General features: G+C 39.5%; 1 long non-coding RNA gene across 1 annotated transcript in view; it reads left to right on the top strand.

The window, feature by feature from the left end:
- The first annotated feature begins 4823 nt into the window (after nucleotides 1-4823).
- Nucleotides 4824-13228, top strand: part of LOC143669331 (uncharacterized) — a 28800-nt gene continuing 20395 nt past the window's right edge. The window contains exon 1 of the long non-coding RNA XR_013168861.1: nucleotides 4824-4900. This is a non-coding gene — a long non-coding RNA (uncharacterized LOC143669331). The remainder of the gene's footprint in view (nucleotides 4901-13228) is intronic.

Raw genomic sequence — 13228 nt, 5'->3', positions numbered from 1 at the left:
CCCAGTTTGCTGGGCCTCCAGAGTTGCTGTTTCAGCGCTTTGTTGAGGGGGTGATGAGGTTTCCACTTCTTAGAATTCCAGGTGACATTCCCAGCTGCTGGTCTGAGGACCACTCTTTCAGAACCACTGAACTAAGGGGAAGGTCCAATTGAATCATTTAAAGCTTTCTTCCCTGTCTAAGATTTTATGATGCCATGAAGCAAGAATTATTTAAGAAGAGACCAAGAGTGACTGGCTTAGAGTAGAGAGATAAGGTGTGACAGTTCTCTTAGGACTTCATATGGATGTTTAACAAGAGGACAACTTAAGTCTTCACCTTTTAGCATCGTTATATAACCACAGATATTAACCTCATTTATCTCACAAATGCTTAAGAGTCTGCTCAGCTTATCGCTGGAAATTTTCCACTGCCTCGTTTAATTCTGATAGAAAAGCACACTTATTCGAAAGGATGAACCGCCAATTTCTACTCTCCCTACAGTACAAGCACACTTTCTGGCTTTAGTGCCTTAAAGTAAAAGCAAAACAACAACAGAAATTATTTTTCTCTGAAATGTGATGCACAGCACACAGTGACACCACCTTATTGTGTGGTCTCTGGTACTCTGTTCCTTTTGGGAACTGTGAAGTCACCTGGAACAACTTTTTGTGTAGGCTCTACATGAATCCCACAGACAGCTGTAAAGGGAGAGAAGGAGAAAAGAACTGTCCCAATAACGCCGTGCAACATGACCTTGCGTGTGGACTTCAGAGCTGCAGAATATCTTCCATATTCATTATCATTTCTGATCCCCACAAAACCTTATTGGATAGACAAGTAACCTTAATCCTACTTTACTGGTTAAGGAAGGTGACATGTTCTTGAGTGGCTGACTTGCCTGCAAGCCACACAATAGGATAGCAAAAGTTATAGGGAAAAAAATTGTTGGTTTTCTGACTCCTGGAGTGCTGATCTTTCCAATGATTTTCATGGAGCTGCCCTTGAAAACAAAGCAAAAGGTAGCGTGAGAGCCAGGAGGATAACCAAGGTAATAGTATGTTTTCAGACAGTCAGATGTCAGACAAAAAGCAATTCTGAATTTAGTAAGGAGCGACTTTATTCAAAAGGGTTATTGCAAGTGGGGTAAGGGACTATTGCAATAGATCAAGGGAACTACAGCAATTAGGGGAACTCTCTGACCATAAGGTCTGCAAGCATCTCAAGGATTAGGCAAAAAGGGCTTTTCTTTTATAGAAAAGAATAGACAAGGCAGAAAGAACCAGATGGGGGGAGTGGCCTGAAAGGGTGATGTGATCAGACAGTGGATCAGAGTGTTTTAGGCTGAGGCCAGTCTAATCCCCAGGATGGGCCCTTAAGTAGGAGCTACGTGCTGACTTAGGTTGAGAGTGGGCTCCAGTTCAGGGACTTTGGTTAACTGATCAGCAAACATTTTGTTCCAATTGATCCGTGGGGGCAGGCAGTTCAGCTAATCATTTATGAGACAAAGAATGGGAAGTTGGAAGGTTTATGTCTAGCTTTGTTATAAGTAAGCAAGAGGGTGATTGAATCTTATCTAAATCAGATGGGGAAGGGTGTTCTTTGAAGTCAACGGTTTTCCAGAACACAAAGGGTGAGAAGATTTCTTAAGTCTTTGCTATTTCTCAGTATCACAGGACTTGGATAAAAGTCAACAGTGTCACAGATAAGGTTAGAGAGCTGAACAATCACTAACACACTCACCCCCATCATCTTCTCCTTGGGCTGTCTGGCAAGCTTCCTCATTCACCCATGCATCCATCCATCCATCCATCCATCCATCCATCCATCCATCCATCCATCCATCTCATTTTAATGAAGCAGCAACTGAGGCCTAAAGAGGTGAAGCATAATACCACTGGTTAGCAGCAGGACTAGAACTAAGTAGAATTCAGGTCTATATACTATGCTCCCTTTTGTGAGAGTGACAGCATGATATTTTGGTAGATTTGTTAATGTGCTTTTCCCCATCCCTTCTGTTATCCCTCATCTCTTCCCTGTATTCCGGAAGCAGCTTGGACCTTCTTTGCTTATTTCTTTTGGGATCAGAGGGAAGGAAGGAGATACAAGGCACTGCTCGGGTGTATGGGGCACCAGGAAAATATTTTTGTGGGGAGTGGTAACTTGTCCATATAAACAGTTTGAGTCACTGAGCACCGACTGGTAGCAGCAGCACCAATCTGGCATTCCAATCTCATGCAATCCCAGGAGAGAAAGGTCACGCCATACTGTGGGAGTGAGAACTAGGACCCCACTAGGGAGCCTGGGAAGAGTCCATAGCTGCAAGTTCTGGGGTCCCTAGGGTATCTGATAGACCCTATACTTGGAGTGAAGGGTCAGAGCATGCATCAAAGGGATGGGGCATGTTTCAGTCACCAGAAGAGGACTTAGAAAAATTCATAAAAGACACTTCAATGTGCAGAATGGGGCAGAGTCCCATTTATCCAAGTCTAAGGGTAATACTGTTCCGAACCACAGAAGAAAAATAAGCCCATGCAATCTTGAGGACTTGGGGCATAAACAATATATGATGATGTAAAAACCAGGTTTCTCCACTCTGGAACTAGATGGCGATTCCCTGGGCTAGTGGGGTGAGCAGCAGAAAGTTGAAGGGGAAGGAAGGAAAGCTGAGATGCTCCAGGGTCTTGAGTCTTCCCATCCAAGAAGAAGGTAGAGGGAAAGGGATGACAGAGAGTTAGGGATGGCTCTCTGAGTGCAGAGAGGATTGTGCCCTTAGGACAAGGAGCAATTCCCACCTCTTCTTCCACCCAGGCTTGGCAAATACAGGGTAGAAGAAATGTCTCTGAGCTGTGTCCAGGTGGGTGAGGACATTTCGGCAACTCTTTTTCAGTGTGCATTGGGACTGGTGATATGTTTTATGCTCCCAAGAGTGGTGTAGACATGGCAGAGATTGACTGATTGGCTGAATGATAAAGAGATTTTGTGCTCAGGAACAAAGGAGAACCAGTGGAGTGAAAGAAGGACATCTCAGCAGGAACCAACATGGAGATGTGATGACACCCCAGCCTCCCCTCTATTTCAGTACTGTATCTGTCCTAGACTATAGAAGCAACCTGGAAAAAATGGGGGAGGGTCCTGATTTGGCTAAGAGTTTTTACCACTTGGCTGAATCTGGGCTCAAAATAGAAACTGAATTGCTAATGAAAAATAGGCAAGAATAACGAAAGTTTGGATGTAGCTTCATACCTACTACAGGGGGCTAAATTAAAAGTAAGAAATCTAAAATCCTGGAGATCATGAATAGACAAGACTACCAGGGAGTCATTTTGTCTGTGAGACACTGATGTTGCGGGGTAGAAGAAAAATGGATGCTGGGAATTCTCGGGCGTGCTGTGTATGTCTTGGGATTCTCAGTCCTGATTTCTTGCAGCTCCTGGAGACCTGTGATGTTGAAGAGCCCACTAAGAAGAAACAAATCCCTGCCATTTCAGCTCAGCTGTCCACCCCTTCCCCATCACTCAAACTGTTACTAAGGACATAAAGCATACAAAAATGGTCAGGAAGACAAGTGTCACTCAAAGGTCTTGGAGACTGTGGGGTTGTTGACTTCTTTCTAGTCTTGGCAAGGAGGGAGTCCCTGTCCAAGCATCTTGGCTTGTCCACCTTGGTTTAACTATAGGGGGCCCTTCTCCCAGTCCCTGGCAAGCCATTCCAACAGCACAAGGCAGAGCAGATTCCCAGGGAAGCCCCGAACAGGACCCATCATCACAATCCAGCGAGGACCCAGCTGAAGTCATTTCCTAGCCTGATGTGAATGGTGTCACCTTCCATTGTTTTCTCCAGCAAGGACATTTGTCTTCTCATGAAAAAGCCAGGTCCCCTGAGGACACTTCTCACAGTGATCCAACTTGCCTTTATCTCTGTCACCCAATTCTCTGTGTTCCCTTTGGGGAGATTGGCATCTTTTTCACAGTAACAAATACACTGTAACTGAACTACTTGGGCGGATGAAAAAAAATACATCTTTGTAATCTGCTAAATGAAGCCTCAATCGCTTGTACTCTTTCAAAAAGTAAGAGAGCAACTAATATCCCAACAGGGCTTAATCTGTACTTCCTGAAACAACAACGACAATTTTTTTTAAAGAAAAGTGTAATATGAACCACCCACATGCATAAATGTTTCCTCTCCATGAAGAAAATATGTCTCCAAAGCAGTGTTTGGGGGGAGAGTTTTGCAATAGTTATGTGAGATCATCTGCTTAATGTATATGAGCTGGCAGGTGGAGAAGCATGGCGAGTCATATCCAGAAAACATATCAAGTCTCCTATAATCACTGCTATTAGCTAACATCAACACTGCCTCCCCTCTCCAGCTCCGCCTTAGGTTCAGGGGGATATATGAGAAAAATATAAGCTGTCTTCACCCTCACAGAAATGGCATTCTAATTCGGGTCTCAAGATTTTACCTACAAGTGAAGAACAATACAGAGAGGAAAAATATATTAGTAATTGCAGTAAGAATATTAGTTAACATTTGTTAAGTGCTTATTAAGTACCAGGCCTTTGTTAAGCATTTTATGTGTGTGTGTATATATGTATATATATAATCTCATTAAATCCTTACAAAAACAAATGATCATCTTACAGAAATAGAAGCTGAGAGTGGAAACTTGCCCAAGATGGCATAGCCAGTGAGGCAGAACTCGAACTCAGGTCTGCTTGACTTCAGAGCACCCACTGTAAATATTCCACAGTTCTGCATATGTGTCAGTGTGAGGAAAGAAGTTCTGTGGTTGCTCAGGGAAAACAGAACACTACATCACAAAAAGTCAAAGAAAGTTGTATGATAATAGGTGTACCTCATTGTACAAAGAATGTCCAAACCCTGACTGTGACCTAGCACAACATTTGAAGGACAGAGGTAAGGAGAAAACTGCAGTGGCAGGCTCTGGTCTTGGCAATGTGGGGAGGTGTGAAGAGTGAGCATTAGGGAACGTGGGTTCTACTCCCAGATATGCTTGACCAAGGCCTAAAAAGGCTTGACTTTTGAAATATCACACAGATCCCTTAGCTGTGGAGATTGTAATTAAATAAGACGTCATCCAACTCTTGTCTTAGGGACAGGGATCAGAGAAGAGTCCTGTATAGCTCAGGATACAACTTGAGCTGTCCTGGAAGCCTATCTCCCTTGTAGGAATATCTCCAATTGGCTGTATTTGTTCACCTTGAGTATCAGATTGGGACAGATCCCAACCCCAAAGCATTTCATCTGTCCTGTGAATGGACACTAAGGTTTCACGCTTTTCCATTTAAGGCCATAAGCTATCTTGAGGTGACCCAGATCTCAACAATGTATAAAATAAAGTGTTGCATCTCAATTGGGTGAAACCAGACTCTGAGAACCTCCCTGCCTCTTAAGGAGATAAGGGTAGAGGTGAGACTGGGAGATAAAGAAGGGAGTGGCAGGTGAAGATAATCTTGTGCAAGGGTGAATCCAGGTTACAAAGCTATTTTTCTCTATCATAAATCAGCTTATTCATACAAGGGATGAAAAAAAGATCTAGGGGAATGTTTCTGGGAATTTTCAAATTTCAAAGCAAAATTCCAACAGCTTCTCAATTAGAGTATTATGTATTTATACTAAAGAGAATCTTTATTTTATTTTTAATATTAACAGATTCTAGGCTAGCAATCGGCGTGTATTTTATCATTGGATCTCCTAATAACTCTATGAGGTAGACACTATGACCCCAGCCTACCGGTGGGGTAACCGAGGTGACAAGAAGCTCAAAGGTGGGGAAGTATCCAAAGACAAGTGGCTAAAGAATACCAGAGCCAGGGATCAAAACCACATCTGTCTGAACTCAAAGCCTTAGCTCTTGACTGTCTCATGTTCTTTGATGACAGTGTAATTAACAAGTCACTTTGCTCTCTCTGTACATAATGAGATGTGCCCATAATGAAGTGAGACTGGTTTGCACACATGACTCCTCTGCATATGGGGACACACAATTTTTACATACAATTTAATGTTTATGCTTGAGTTTCTTTTATAAGCCAAAAGATCAACAACAACCCAACAACAAATACAATACGAAGTATTTCAGCAAGAGTGAGATTTAGAAAATAAAGGTGTAGACAAGTCAATAACTATTCTTTTCTTTTTAAGGTAAATTTTATATATAGTGTAAGGGGCAGATCATAAGTATACAAGTCAATGAGTTTTGAAAAAACTGTACACTTGTGTAACCACAACCCTAAGATATAGAGTATTTCCATCACTCCAGAAATGTCCCCTTTTCCCCATTCCAGTCAATTCCTATCCACACAGGCAGCTACTATTCTGATTTCTGTCACCATAGATTAGTTTTGCTGATTATAGAAATTCATATACTTTGAATCATACAGTATGTATATCCTTTCGTGTCTGGCTTCTTAGGCTCGCCATGATGTTTTTGAGATTTATCCATGTTGTTACATGCATCTGTTGTTACTTTTCTTATCAATGAGCAGTTTTCCATTATATGAAATGGACCACAATTTGTTCACATATTCTCTTATTGATGGACGTTTGGGTTGTATTTAGTTTTTGGTGATTATAAATAAAGCTGACATAAACATGCTTGTACAAATATTTTTATGGGCATACACTTTCATTTTTCCTGAGTAAATATCTAGCAGTGGAAGTGCTAGATCATTGCATAGGCATGTTTAACCTGGTACTGACAAACATTTTCCCAAAATGATATCATCACTTTACAAATCCAACCAGAAATGCAGGAGATTTCCAGTTCCTCCACATACCTGTAGCCGTTTGGTGTTGACAGTTTTTCATTTTAGCCATTCTAATGAAACAGGATCTTATTGTGGTTTTATTTTGCATTTCCCTAAATACTAATGATGTTGAACATCTTTTCATGTGCTTATTTGCCCTCTATGTATCTTCATTGGTTAAATATCTGTTCAAGTCTTTTGCCAATTTTTTATTGGGTTGTTTTCTTATTACTGAGTTTTGAGAGTTTTTAAATATATATTCCGTATGTCTTTTATCAAGTGTGTGATTTATAATTTTTCTCCAAGTCTTAGTTTGTTTTTTTTACTCTCTTAACTGTGTTTTTCAAAGAGCAAAAGTTCCTAATTTAGATGAAATTCAGTTTGTCAATGTTTTTGCTTTTGGATTGGGCTTTTGTTGCAGTAATTAAAAAATATTTTCCCCATCTAAGGTCACAAACATTTTCTCCTATATTTTCTTCTAAAAGTTTAACAGCTTTAGAGTTTGCAGTTAGGTCCATGATTCCATTTTGAGTTGTGTGATTTCTTTTTTTTGAGTTGGGTGATTTTTATTTATAAGTGATATGGGTCAATATCAATACCTTTTTTTTTTTTGGCATAAGGATAGCCAATTTTTCCAGTACCATTTATAGAAAAGAGTATTATTCTTTCTTCAGTGAATTTTCTTGACACTTTAATAAAATTCAATTTGCTATATATGTGTAAGTATATTTCTGGACTCTTTATTCTCTTCCATCGATCTGTTTTTCTGTCATGTGACCAACATCACATTGTCTTAATTACTATAGCATTGCACTAAATCTTGAAGGGAGGTGGCTTTTGGTTTTCTTTTTCAAAGTTGTTTTGGTTGTTCTGGGATTCCATTAAATCTATTTTCTGAGAATTGATATCTTAACAGTGTGAGTCTTTTAATCTATGAATATGGTATATCTTTCCATTAATTTTATTCTCCTTTCTCTCAGCAATGTTTTGCAATTATGCTAAATTTATTCCTAAGCAATTTATGTGTTAATCCTATTATAAATGAAATTGTTTTTAATTTCATTTTCCAAAATATTTGCTATTATAATATTTAAATAAAATTAATTTATATATATTCACCATGTATCCTGAAAATTTGATAAATTAATGTTATTTCTAGCAATTATTTTGTAGCTTCCTTAGGATTTTTTATGTATACACTTTTGTCATTTGCAAATAAAGATAGCTTTATGTTTTCCTTTCTAATCTTTTTGCCTTTTGTTTATTTTCTTACCTTGTTTGTACTGGGTAGGTCCTTCAATACTATGTTGAATAGAAGTGATGAAAATGAATGCTTTGGTCCTGTTTCTGATCTTAGGGGGGATGTGTTCAATAGTTGATCATAATAAATGATGTTATTTGTAAGGTTTTTTTCGTCCTTCCTCTTTTGCAGATTTAAGAAATTCTCTTCTATTCTTATTTTGCTAAGAGTATGGTTGCTGAATTTCGTCAAATGTTTTTTTTGCTTCATCTCATTAGTTATTTTTATTTGTGCTTAAACCTAGCTTCTAAATAATTCTGCTGGCCATTTAGTGTGCCCTGAAATATTTGGTGTGGTAGGCAACTTTGCTCACTCTAGCACAGTGTGAAGGTGGAGCCATATGATATGATTGAAATCTGGTACTTCTTGACAGCTGTACTTTTCAGTGTAGTAGCTTCTGTTTTCACTCAAATACGGTTCACATTGTGGGGGTGTTCTTAGATTTGAGCCAAATCATTATACAATTACATATGTAATTATAAGAAAAGCTGCCGCAGAATTCTTTTCTCCCACCACATTTCTTGAGACAAATGTGGCCAAAAATCTTTGAAATTTGACTTTTTATCAGATTCCATTCACAATCTCAACAACAAATGTGAGAGTTATATGGACACTTTCTCCGTGTCCAAACTTGTGCAGTCAAGAAAGATTGGAAAGGAAATGGAGCACTGACATGTGCCATGGGAAAATTAAGTACTATGTTATCTGTGGGTCAGCCTGACCAGACCATGCATCTGTGAGCTGTCTGGAAAAAAGTTACGTCATTGTCAACCTAAATTTGCCTAGAAAGAATAACTAATTTGTGTCCAAGGATTGCTAGAACCTTCTACTGTTCCTTTAACAATTGTCAGTCATTCTCAAAAAAAAGATATCCATCTGATCATTAGCTGTGACCATTTAAATGCGTGAAGCCAAACCTAATCCAAGTTAAGGTTTTTTTTTTAATCCCTCTTTTCATTCTTTATACTTATTTTTCTTCTCCATGTTTTCTTTACTTCCAAATATTTCTGTCAACCAAACATACTGTGCCAATTTGAATCTATGATGTACCCCAGAGAAGTCATATTTTAATCCTGATCCAATCTTGGGGAAGCAGCCATTTATTTTAATCCTGATTCAGTATTGTATAGTAGAAAGTTTTGATTGTCTCCATGGAGAAGTGACACACCCAATTGTGGCTGTGACCTTTTTGATTAGATGGAGCTAGGACTCCACCCATTCAGGATGGGTTTTGATTAGTTTACTAGAGTCCTTTAAAAGAGGAGACACTTTGGAGAGAGCCAATAGAAGCATCAAAGTGATGTAAATGTTTAGAGAACAAGAGATAAATTGCCCAGGTGCTAAGCAAGGCATTCCAGAAATAGCCAGAACCCAAAGAGAAGAACTCTCTGGCCCCAGCAGAAGCTAAGTTAAGAGATGAAAGCCAGAGTTTTGTCCTGGAGCAGCTAAATGAATGCCTACAGACACTTAGAGAGGAAACCACTGGCCTCAGAAGCTGGAAGCAACGAAGCTGGCAACAAGGAGCCGCAGATGCGAGACACGTGCCTTTCAAGATCACTCTTCCTTGAGTCAAGGTATCTTTCTCTGGATGCCTTAGTTAGGGCACATTTATGGTCTTAGAACTGTAAACTTGTAGCTTATTACATTTCCATTTGAAAAGCTGTTCCATTTCTGGTACATTGCAATCCAGCAGCTTAACAAGCTAATACAAATTTTGGTACCAGAGAAGTGAGGTGCTGTAGTTTACAAATATTAAACATGTTGCAATGGCTTTTTAAATGGATAAGGGGAAGATTCTGGAAGAGTTGTGAGGAGATTGATAACGAAGGCCTAGAATGCATTGGAGAGACTGTTGATAGAAATGTGGACTGTAAAGATACCTCTAATGAGGCCTGAGACAGAAATGAGGAATGTGACATTGAAAACCAGAAGGATGGTGACCCTCCTTTTGAAGTAGCACAGGATCTTGCAAAATTATGTACTACTGTTGGATGCAAGTTAGAATTTAAAGGTGACAACCCAGGATACTTAACTGAAGAAATTTCTAAACTAAATGTGGAAAATGCAGCCTGGCTGCTCCTTGAAGCTTATAGTAAAATGCAAGAGAATGAGATAAGTTGAGAACTGAACTCTTGGGTACAAAGAAGACAGAAATCGATGGTCTGGAAAATTCTGAGCTTCCAGAATGTGACAATCCAGTGAAAAAGGCCCCACATGAAGATTTAACCAAACATGGAAGCAGTCAGACATTTCAAGACAAGTGAGGATCGGAGATGGAGTTATCCAGAAAGGATTTGTGGAAAGTCCTACTGTCTGATGGCTTTTATCCTTGCATACTACATAGAAAATCAACAGTTTTTTTTTGTGAGATCTGTATGAATGACCCACTGCAAGTCTGGACTAAAAGGGACAGAAAAGGGATACTGAGGGAAAAAATGGCTCTAGAGGCAAACCATGGAAGCTAAGGTCTAGAACCAGGAAACCTCAAGCCAGGAGAGCAAACCTACCATATATGTGGAAATGGTAAGTCTGTACCAGAAGCAAAGGGCAGGCCTTCTGCTTCATTCCTCCGGAAGTGTTGTGCAGCCCCAGACCTCGGAGAGGGAGGAGTGCATAAACTAGAGGACTGGGGGGAGCCTGGTTGCCACCCCATTGCTCTGGAAGTGTTGAGCATATGCCCCAGAGATAGCAGAGATACTAGGTGCTGTCCCAAAGCTTGGAAAAGATGAAGCCAGGAAAAAAAGGTGGTTCCCCTAATGTGCCCTAGTGTTGCAACTTCCCCCAGCATTTGGAGAGAGAGCAAGGCCACTGCATAGGTCCTTGGAAAGTGTGGAATGCTGCTTTCTAAAACCCTGAGAATAAATGACTCTCAGGCTTTGAAATCCAATGTAGTTGCCAGGCAGGTTTTCAGAACTGTTAGCATCCAATGACCCCTGTGTCCTTCCATTTTTTCCCTACAGCAATGGAAACACGTACCCTATGAGCATCCCTCCTTTGTATGTTGGCAGCAGATAGCTTGTTCTTAGTTTCACAGGTCCACAGTCACCATAGGAGTTTTCTCTTAAAAGACTATGCCTGTAACTGACTTTGAGGAAATTTTGTACTGGCTTTGACTTTGTATTATATTTGCATTGCTATTGAAATGGTTTAAGGCTTTGTGATATTGTAATGGAATTAATGTATTTTGTATATGGAAGGAATGTGTCTTCTTTGGAGTTCTGAAGGTGTAATGTGCCAGTTTAAAAATATTATGTATCCCAGAAAAGCCATGTTTTAATCCTGATCCAACCTTGTAAGGGCAGTTGTTTCTTTTAAACCTGAATCCATATTGCAGGTTGTAAACCCTTTTGATTAGATTATTTCCATGAAGATGTAGCACTTCCAGTTGTGGATGTGACCTTTTGATTAGATGGAATGGGACTCCACCCATTCAAGGTGGGTATTGATTAGTTTACTGGAGTCCTTTAAAAGAGGAAACATTTTGGAGAGAGCTCAGAGCTGACACAGATGCAGACACTTGGAGAGCAGTTGTTTCAGAGCTGACAGAGATTCAGATGTTTACAGATGCTTGGAGCCCAGCAGATGTCAACATGTGCCTTCCCATGAGATTCTAAGCAAGCCAGTACCCAGAGTTGTGTCCTGGAGGAACTAAGTGAAGGCCCACAGAGGCCAAGTGAGGAACCCCCATAGAAAACAGAGGCTGAACGCAACGGAGCCCTGGAGCAATGGACCAGCAGATGCCAGCCATGTGCATTCTCAGCTGACAGAGGTGTTCTGGATGGCATCAACCTTTCTTGAGTAAAGGTAACCTCTTGTTGGTGCCTTAGTTTGGACATTTTCTCAGAACTAGAGCTGTAAACTAACTAAATTCTGTTTTTAAAAGCCATTCTGTTTCTGGTACATTGCATTCTGGCAGCATAGCAAATTAACACACATACAAAGTATCTACAATGTAACTTTTTTGATGACTATAATGGTATATATCTTAAGCTGGGTTTGCCTTTCATGATCAATTTAGGAATATTCTTATTTCAATGACACAAAGTTCAAAATATTCTGGAACAAGCATTTCTTTGAAATTATCTACAAAGCCAAGTCACTCATGAGAACCAGCTTTAGTACTTTAGGTCAGCCCTTTATATCCAGCAAAAAAACCTGCAAAACTAAAGGGATCTGGGGTCAAATGAATTTACAAAATGTGGCATATTCAATTGATGCAGAGAAGGCATTTGACAAGATTCAACATCCTTTCCTGCTGAAAACACTTCAAAAGATAGGAATACAAGGGAACTTCCTTAAAATGATAGAGGGAATATATGAAAAACCCACAGCTAATATCATCCTCAATGGGGAAAAATTGAAAACTTTCCCCCTAAGATCAGGAACAAGACAAGGATGTCCACTATCACCACTATTATTCAACATTGTGTTGGAAGTTCTAGCCAGAGCAATTAGGCAAGAAAAAGAAATACAAGGCATCAAAATAGGAAAGGAAGAAGTAAAACTATCACTGTTTGCAGACGATATGATACTATATGTAGAAAACCCAGAAAAATCCACAACAAAATTAATAGAGCTAATAAATGAGTACAGCAAAGTAGCAGGCTACAAGATCAACATTCAAAAATCTGTAGCTTTTCTATACACTAGTAATGAACAAGCTGAGGCAGAAATCAAGAAACGAATCCCATTTACAATCGCAACTAAAAGAATAAAATACCTAGGAATAAATTTAACCAAAGAGACAAAAAACCTATATAAAGAAAACTACAAAAAACTGTTAAAAGAAATCACAGAAGACCTAAATAGATGGAAGGGCATACCGTGTTCATGGATTGGAAGACTAAATATAGTTAAGATGTCAATCCTACCTAAATTGATTTACAGATTCAATGCAATACCAATCAAAATCCCAACAACTTATTTTTCAGAAATAGAAAAACCAATAAGCAAATTTATCTGGAAGGGCAGGGTGCCCCGAATTGCTAAAAACATCTTGAGGAAAAAAAACGAAGCTGGAGGTCTCGCGCTGCCTGACTTTAAGGCATACTATGAAGCCACAGTGGTCAAAACAGCATGGTATTGGCATAAAGATAGATATATCGACCAATGGAATCGAATAGAGTGCTCAGATATAGACCCTTTCATCTATGGACATTTGATCTTTGATAAGGC

The sequence above is a fragment of the Tamandua tetradactyla genome, chromosome 25 (genome assembly GCF_023851605.1).
Source record: "Tamandua tetradactyla isolate mTamTet1 chromosome 25, mTamTet1.pri, whole genome shotgun sequence".
NCBI lineage: Eukaryota > Metazoa > Chordata > Mammalia > Pilosa > Myrmecophagidae > Tamandua > Tamandua tetradactyla.
The sequence above is the reverse complement of the archived record's forward strand: the minus strand, read 5'-3'. Positions and strand labels throughout refer to the sequence as shown.